The sequence below is a fragment of the Phyllobates terribilis genome, unplaced genomic scaffold (assembly GCF_046119375.1).
Source record: "Phyllobates terribilis strain yellow unplaced genomic scaffold, ASM4611937v1 Scaffold_86__1_contigs__length_6382490, whole genome shotgun sequence".
In the NCBI taxonomy this organism is placed as follows: domain Eukaryota; kingdom Metazoa; phylum Chordata; class Amphibia; order Anura; family Dendrobatidae; genus Phyllobates; species Phyllobates terribilis.
The window spans coordinates 3,514,803-3,523,230 of NW_027362846.1; positions in this window are offsets into that span (position 1 = coordinate 3,514,803).

An 8,428-nucleotide genomic window follows, 5' to 3' on the forward strand; every position below is an offset into this window, starting at 1 on the left:
GTGACTATTATTCATTTAATATGTATAATTATACTTCCCTATATCTAAATTGAAGCAATCACGGGTCCCATCGTCATCATCTGATGTCATTGGGTCTTCGTCTCGTCTTCTTCTTGGTTCTTTTATAACACAGTCTTTAGATGAAAACTCCTTTGAAATAAATTATAGCGTGTAGATATTGTACAGTCCATAATTGTATTCATTATTGTGCAGTCCATAAACTGTTCTCTTTATTAGAAAGATCATGTGTCAATTGATAAGAAAACAAAGTCCATGGATGAAATGTAGCTTTAATATCTGTGCAGTGTCACCTGGACTTACGTTGGATTGTCTTTGGATAATTCTGGAATCCTCCGTGTCATCCGCACTGGTCTCGTGTCACTTTTGGAACAGATGTGACATCTTTGGTCAGCAAAGCAAGGGTTAGCTTGACACTTCCCAGCTTTATATAGCACCATAACCAGTACTCAGTCCTTAATGTACAGGACACATATGTCAGGCTGGCAGCTTTCTGACACTCCTTCATTATTCAGCAGCTTTCATGTGATAGGAAACCACTGGAACGTGATGAAAACTTGAACACAACCCAGTTCATATAGGATCATCGTCCTCTGTAGTCGTGGTTATCAGTGGTGTGAATGCAGGGGCGTACATAGAAGTCATGGGGCCCCATAGCAGAAGGTCTAATTGGGCCCCCACCCCCTCCCCCCCCATAAAATAAAAAAATATTTGTCTGCGTCACAGAAGAGCAGATCTCATAACTTTCCAGCCTTTACATAGTAATTTTCCTCCTTCTGAAGTCGTAGATTCCTCTTTCATTGCCCCATAAAGTATGATGCCAACAAAAGTGCCCCCCAAACAGTATGATACCCCTATGGTGCATTCCTCCACATTAGCCTTCATACGCTCTCATGGCCCCCACACAGCCCTCCAAACAGTATAATGGACCCCACACACACCTTCACACTGTATAATTGCTTTCATACAGTATAATGGCCCCCCACATAGCCCTCAAATATTATAATGGCCCAACATAGCCTTCCATATAGTATAATACACCACCGATAATCTTCCATATAGTATAATGCGCCCCCATAATCCTCCATATAGTATAAGGCTCCCCCATAATCCTCCATATAGTATAAGGCTCCCCCATAATCCTCCATATAGTATAATGCTCCCAACATAAACCTCCATATAGTATAATGAACTTCCCATAGTCCTCCATAGAATATAATGCACTGCTCATAGTCCTCCATACAGTATATTACACACCCCATAGGGTAAAATGCAGGCCATATAGTATAATGCCACAGTCCTGCAGTATTATGGGCACCACGTACTCACTGATTTTAAAATACCGTATATTTTAAATAAGCCGACCCGAAAATAAGTCGAGGCCCCTAATTTTACCACATAAAAATGAGAAAACCTATTGACTTGAGTATAAGCCTAGGATGGGAAATGCAGCAGCTACTGGTAAATTTCCCTATCCTGGTATGTGTGGCCCCCTCAACCCCACAATCCCTGGTATGTGTGGCCCCCATAATCCCTGGTATGTGTAGCCTCCTCAATCCCCCAATCCTGGTAAGTGTGGCCTTCTCAATCCCCCAATCCTGGTGTGGCCTCCTCAATCCCCAAATCCTGGTATGTGTGGCCTCCTCAACCCCTCAAGCCTGGTAAGTGTGGCCTTCTCAATCCCCCAATCCTGGTAAGTGTGGCCTCTTCAATCCCCAAATCCTGGTATGTGTGGCCTCCTCAACCCCTCAAGCCTGGTAAGTGTGGCCTCCTCAATCCCCCAATCCTGGTATGTGTGGCCTCCTCAATGCAAGTATCCTGGTATGTGTGGCCTCCTCAATCCCCAATCACTGCACACATAAAACAATAAACACTTATACTCACCTTCCTTCCTCACCTCTGCTCCATCGCTGAGTCCTGTCTGCAGCAGCTCATGTCGGCATCTGAGCAGCGCGCGCTCTCAGTTGCTGAGGTGAGCTGCTGCTGCTGCCGGCACATTCAATCCTCTCCACGTAGGGACTATGTGCGTGAAGAAGCGTGAATATGCTTCCTCTTTAGCAGCGGGCACTGACAGGAGCCGCGGCTCAGCGCTCCTCCGTGCCCACTGCTGAAGAGAATGAATATTCCGTCTTCTCCACGCCCATGGGCGTGGAGAAGAGGGAATATTCATGTTCCTTTAACAGCGGGCACATGTAGTAGCTGCGGAAGGGGCTACTGCGTGTGCCCTGCTCCTCCACTGCCGCAACCCGCTCCTCTGCCGCCGCAACCTCCTACTCACCTATCCTCCTCGTTCCCAGGCTGCTTGGGGAACGCCACTGTGTGAATGTATTTGACACAGTCTATTATAACACTCAGCATTCACAACATCTTTAACTTCTGAGATTTCCGGATATCGGTTGCTTCTTCTTGTAACTTTTGAGAGTCTCTATGATTTTTAAATATGAAAGTCTTTATTAAGATAGAATTCATAATTGCGATGTCTTGATTGAAGTCTTCATTCCCTAATCTGATACCAAATCTGGCAATTTTCCTAACCTATAATATCACAGCGTACCATAGCAATCAATAATATCCATCTAATTATTATCAAAATATTAAAATTAATTATGTTAGGAATAATAAAACAATAATAGATAGTAATTCATTATTAAACAAGTTCTTCATGTGATGGAATATTTTTGTGTCATAGGTGTAATTACCTTTTCCAACCCATAGGTGTCAGTGTGTTTTGAAACAACAAGTGTTTATATCTTTATTAAACCAATAATACCAAAGAATGTATACTCATGAACCAAAATGAATAAATATAAGAATGAATGAATGAATGAATGAAAGAATGACTTGTTGTGTTTACTCAGAAAATTGAAACATTTTTTCTTCTTATATTGGGACCATATCATTGTATTTAATGAAGCAATATTCTTGTACTAGACATTACTTTATTAAATATTAATGTGCTTTCTCAATTGAGATATGGAGCTGAAATAAAATCAAAAAATGAGAATTAAAAATGAAAAATGGAAAAATAAGTAAGAATAAAATTTAAAAATGAAGATTAAAATTAAGACTAAAAATAATAATAATAATAATAATAATGCCTTTTTATGTTAATTACAAATGCAGAGTAATTATATTCTCCATAAAAATACTCTAATATTTCAATTATCTGGATGATTTCATATTTGTCATAACATTGTATTACCAAAAATGATTAAATTATGCAACTTTGCATATAACCCATTCTTTGTTATACCATTGTACCTTATTACTATTTTTCCTTTATTAAAAATGTGTGAAAAATAAGTATCGATCAAATGTGATTATGTAATCAGGATCAAAAACACATTTCCCTCCTTAATGCCAAAAAATATTATTTTATAAAATAATTTATATATCAGAACTAAATTAAAAATAATTATTCTTCTATAAATATTTTGCATAAATTTCATATCAATGTGTAGCATATATTTGTCTGAAGAGGTGTGTACCTATTTAGGTAACCATTAAAAAATAATAACCTTGAATACTATAAAATTATCATGTGGAAAAATGATTCTAAATGTAAATTTGCTTTGTAAATCATTTTGATGTGTGGTTGCCCTTATCCACTATTAGCTAAATCAAGAAATAATTACTAAAGAAATCTAGAAATGTATACATATATTATGTAGATAATACTTATTTATGTATCATAATTTTCTCAGAATTAAATATATTTTTGTACCTTCACATAAAGAAACATTTTTTTTCAAACATACATGAAATGAGGCCTCTGTCACACAAATCACACTTAGCAGATGAAGTAAATGAGCAGCTGCTATTTCACTCTGACATTCACAAATTTGTTGAACTATACATTCCACATACAAAGGTATGAATATATATACAGTACAGACCAAAAGTTTGGACACACCTCATTTAAAGATTTTTCTGTATTTTCATGACTATGAAAATTGTACATTCACACTGAAGGCATCAAGACTATGAATTAACACATGTGGAATTATATACTTAACAAAAAAATGTGAAACAACTGAAAATATGTCTTATAATCTAGGTTCTTCAAAGTAGCCACCTTTTGCTTTGATAACTGCTTTGCACACTCTTGGCATTCTCTTGATGAGCTTCAAGAGGTAGTCAACGAAAATGGTCTTCCAACAATCTTGAAGGAGTTCCCAGAGATGCTTAGCACTTGTTGGCCCTTTTGCCTTCACTCTGCGGTCCAGCTCACCCCAAACCATCTTGATTGGGTTCAGGTCTGGTGACTGTGGAGGCCAGGTCATCTGGCATAGCACCCCATCACTCTTCTACTTGGTCAAATATCCCTTACACAGCCTGATGGTGTGTTTGGGGTCATTGTCCTGTTGAAAAATAAATGATGGTCCAACTAAACGCAAACCGGATGGAAGAGCATGCCGCTGCAAGATGCTGTGGTAGCCATGCTGGTTCAGTATGCCTTCAATTTTGAATAAATTCCCAACAGTGTTACCAGCAAAGCACCCCCACACCATCACACCTCCTCCTCCATTCTTCACGGTGGCAACCAGGCGTGTAGAGTCCATCCGTTCACCCTTTACTGTGTCGCACAAAGACACAGAGGTTGGAACCAAAGATCTCAAATTTGGACTCATCAGACCAAAGCACAGATTTCCACTGGTCTAATATCCATTCCTTGAGTTCTTTAGCCCAAACAAGTCTCTTCTGCTTGTTGCCTGTCCTTAGCAGTGGTTTCTTAGCAGCTATTTTACCATGAAAGCCTGCTGCACAAAGTCTCCTCTTAACAGTTGTTGAAGAGATGTGTCTGCTGCTAGAACTCTGTGTGGCATTGACCTGGTCTCTAATCTGAGCTGCTGTTAACCTGCGATTTCTGAGGCTGGTGACTCGGATAAACTTATCCTCAGAAGCAGAGGTGACTCTTGGTCTTCCTTTCCTGGGGCGGTCCTCATGCGTGCCATTTTCTTTGTAGCGCTTGATTGTTTTTGCAACTGCACTTGGGGACACTTTCAAAGTTCTCCCAATTTTTCACACTGACTGACCTTCATTTCTTAAAGTAATGATGGCCACTCGTTTTTCTTTACTTAGCTGCTTTTTTCTTGCCATAATACAAATTCTAACAGTCTATTCAGTAGGACTATCAGCTGTGTATCCACCAGACTTCTGCACAACACAACTGATGCTCCCAACCCCATTTATAAGGCAAGAAATCCCACTTATTAAACCTGACAGGGCACACCTGTGAAGTGAAAACCATTTCCGGTGACTACATCTTGAAGCTCATCATGAGAATGCCAAGAGTGTGCAAAGCAGTCATCAAAGCAAAAGGTGGCTACTCTGAAGAACCTAGAATATAAGACATATTTTCAGTTGTTTCACACTTTTTTGTTAAGTATATAATTCCACATGTGTTAATTCATAGTTTTGATGCCTTCAGTGTGAATGTACAATTTTCATAGTTATGAAAATACAGAAAAATCTTTAAATGAGAAGGTGTGTCCGAACTTTTGGTCTGTACTGTACATACAGTGCAGAATATATACATACTGACCCAATATACATACAGTACAGAATATATACATACTGACCCTATACACGTACAGTACAGAAGATATACATACATACATACAGTACAGAATATATACATACTGACCCTATATACATACAGTACAGAATATATACAGTACAGACCAAAAGTTTGGACACACCTTCTCATTTAAAGATTTTTCTGTATTTTCATGACTATGAAAATTGTACATTCACACTGAAGGTATCAAAACTATGAATTAACACATGTGGAATTATATACTTAACAAAAAAGTGTGAAACAACTGAAAATATGTCTTATATTTTAGGTTCTTCAAAGTAGCCACTTTTTGTTTTGATGACTGCTTTGCACACTCTTGGCATTCTCTTGCTGAGCTTCAAGAGGTAGTCACCGGAAATGGTCTTCCAACAATCTTGAAGGAGTTCCCAGAGATGCATAGCACTTGTTGGCCTTTTTGCCTTCACTCTGCGGTCCAGCTCACCCCAAACCATCTCGATTGGGTTCAGGTCTGGTGACTGTGGAGGCCAGGTCATCTGGCGTAGCACCCCATCACTCTATTGAAAAATAAATGATGGTCCAACTAAACGCAAACCGGATGGAATAGCATGCTGCTGCAAGATGCTGTGGTAGCCATGCAGGTTCAGTATGCCTTCAATTTTGAATAAATCCCCAACAGTTTCACCAGCAAAGCACCCCCACACCATCACACCTCCTCCTCCATGCTTCACAGTGGGAAGCAGGCATGTAGAGTCCATCCGTTCACCTTTTCTGCGTCGCACAAAGACACGGTGGTTGGAACCAAAGATCTCAAATTTGGACTCAACAGACCAAAGCACAGATTTCCACTGGTCTAATGTCCATTCCTTGTGTTCTTTAGCCCAAACAAGTCTCTTCTGCTTGTTGCCTGTCCTTAGCAGTGGTTTCCTAGCAGCTATTTTACCATCAAGGCCTGCTGCACAAAGTCTCCTCTTAACAGTTGTTGTAGAGATGTGTCTGCTGCTTGAACTCTGTGTGGCATTGACCTGGTCTCTAATCTGAGCTGCCGTTAACCTGCGATTTCTGAGGCTGGTGACTCGGATACACTTATCCTTAGAAACAGAGGTGACTCTTGGTCTTCCTTTCCTGGGGCGGTCCTCATGTGAGCCAGTTTCTTTGTAGCGCTTGATGGTTTTTGCAACTGCACTTGGGACACTTTCAAAGTTTGCCCAATTTTTCGGACTGACTGACCTTCATTTCTTAAAGTAATGATGGCCACTCGTTTTTCTTTACTTAGCTGCTTTTTTCTTGCAATAATACAAATTGTAACAGTCTATTCAGTAGGACTATCAGCTGTGTATCCACCTGACTTCTGCACAACACAACTGATGGTCCCAACCCCATTTATAAGCCCAAAAAATCCCACTTATTAAACCTGACAGGGCACACCTGTGAAGTGAAAAACATTTCCGGTGACTACCTCTTGAAGCTCATCAAGAGAATGCCAAGAGTGTGCAAAGCGGTCATCAAAGCAAAAGGCGGCTACTTTGAAGAACCTAGAATATAAGACATATTTTCAGTTGTTTCACACTTTTTTGTTAAGTATATAATTCCACATGTGTTAATGCATAGTTTCGATGCCTTCAGTGTGAATATACAATTTTCAAAGTCATGAAAATACAGAAAAATCGTTAAATGAGAAGGTGTGTCCAAACGTTTGGTCGCATGGACTTATTATTTTGAGCTTTGTTCTGTTATTCCTTTTTGTGCCAGGAAAAGGCTGTTACTTTTGTTTCCTCACTGGTGTATGGACACTAAATAAACCACCAGTTTGTTTGAACTCGCGGATTGCATCACTGTGTGAATCTGTGCCTACCTCCAACGCGGCTCAGTGAGTACAAATCCCTACAATTGGTGCTAGAAGCACGGGCACAGATCCCAAGCTGCAGTGTGACTACTGCAAGAAGACATATATGTCCTGGGTGAAGTCCACCATAAGCCAGCAAGTGTCGCCGGACAAAATGGAGTACCTGCTTAAACATTTGTTGCAAGCACAGCAGGAGCAACAAGCGCAACACCAGCAGCAGTACCAGCAGAGCATGCTGCAGCAGGAAACAAACTTCTGATGCAGCAGATCCAACAGCAGCAAAGACAAATTAAATCATGGCAGAGCAGAACCGTGGCAGGACGACCGCCACATCCTCAGATCCAGGTGATGACTCATACGTCAGGAAGATGGTAAGAAGAGCATTACAAAAGACCCCGGGTGATGACGTTGAGGCGTTCCTGACTGTCTTTGAGAGGGTGGCAGAGCGGGAAAAATTGTCTCCGGAGCAGTAGGCGGAGGTGCTGGCGCCATATTTGACAGGCGAGCCGCAGAAAGCCTATTATGACTTGGCCTTGCAGGACGCGAAAGAGTACGCTATGTTGAAAACTGAGATTTTGGCACACTTAGGAGTGACTCTGACTGTCAGGGCGCAACGGGTGCACCACTGGGCCTATTGCAGTGACAAACCTCCCCGGTCCCAGATGTTCGACCTCCTACACCTGGTCCAAAAGTGGTTGCAACCAGAATCTTCTTCCCCAGCACAGATGGTGGAGAAGGTCATTATAGACAGGTTTATACATTCTCTTCCGAAGTTGGTGAAATCCTGGGTTGCCCAGGGAGATCCCCATAATGCCGATGACTTGGTGGGGTTGGTGGAAAGATACCAGGCGGTTGAGAGTCCGTTGGGAAAACAAGGGGTCATAGCCTCTCAATACTGGGGTTCTCAAAAGGCAGCGGACAACCAAAAGAAGGGAGCTAGCGCCACACCTGGGGGGCGTCATAGAGTTCAGGAGGGGTCTGAGTTGGTGCCCAAGGTTCCACCCCATAATATAGTGTGTTGAAGA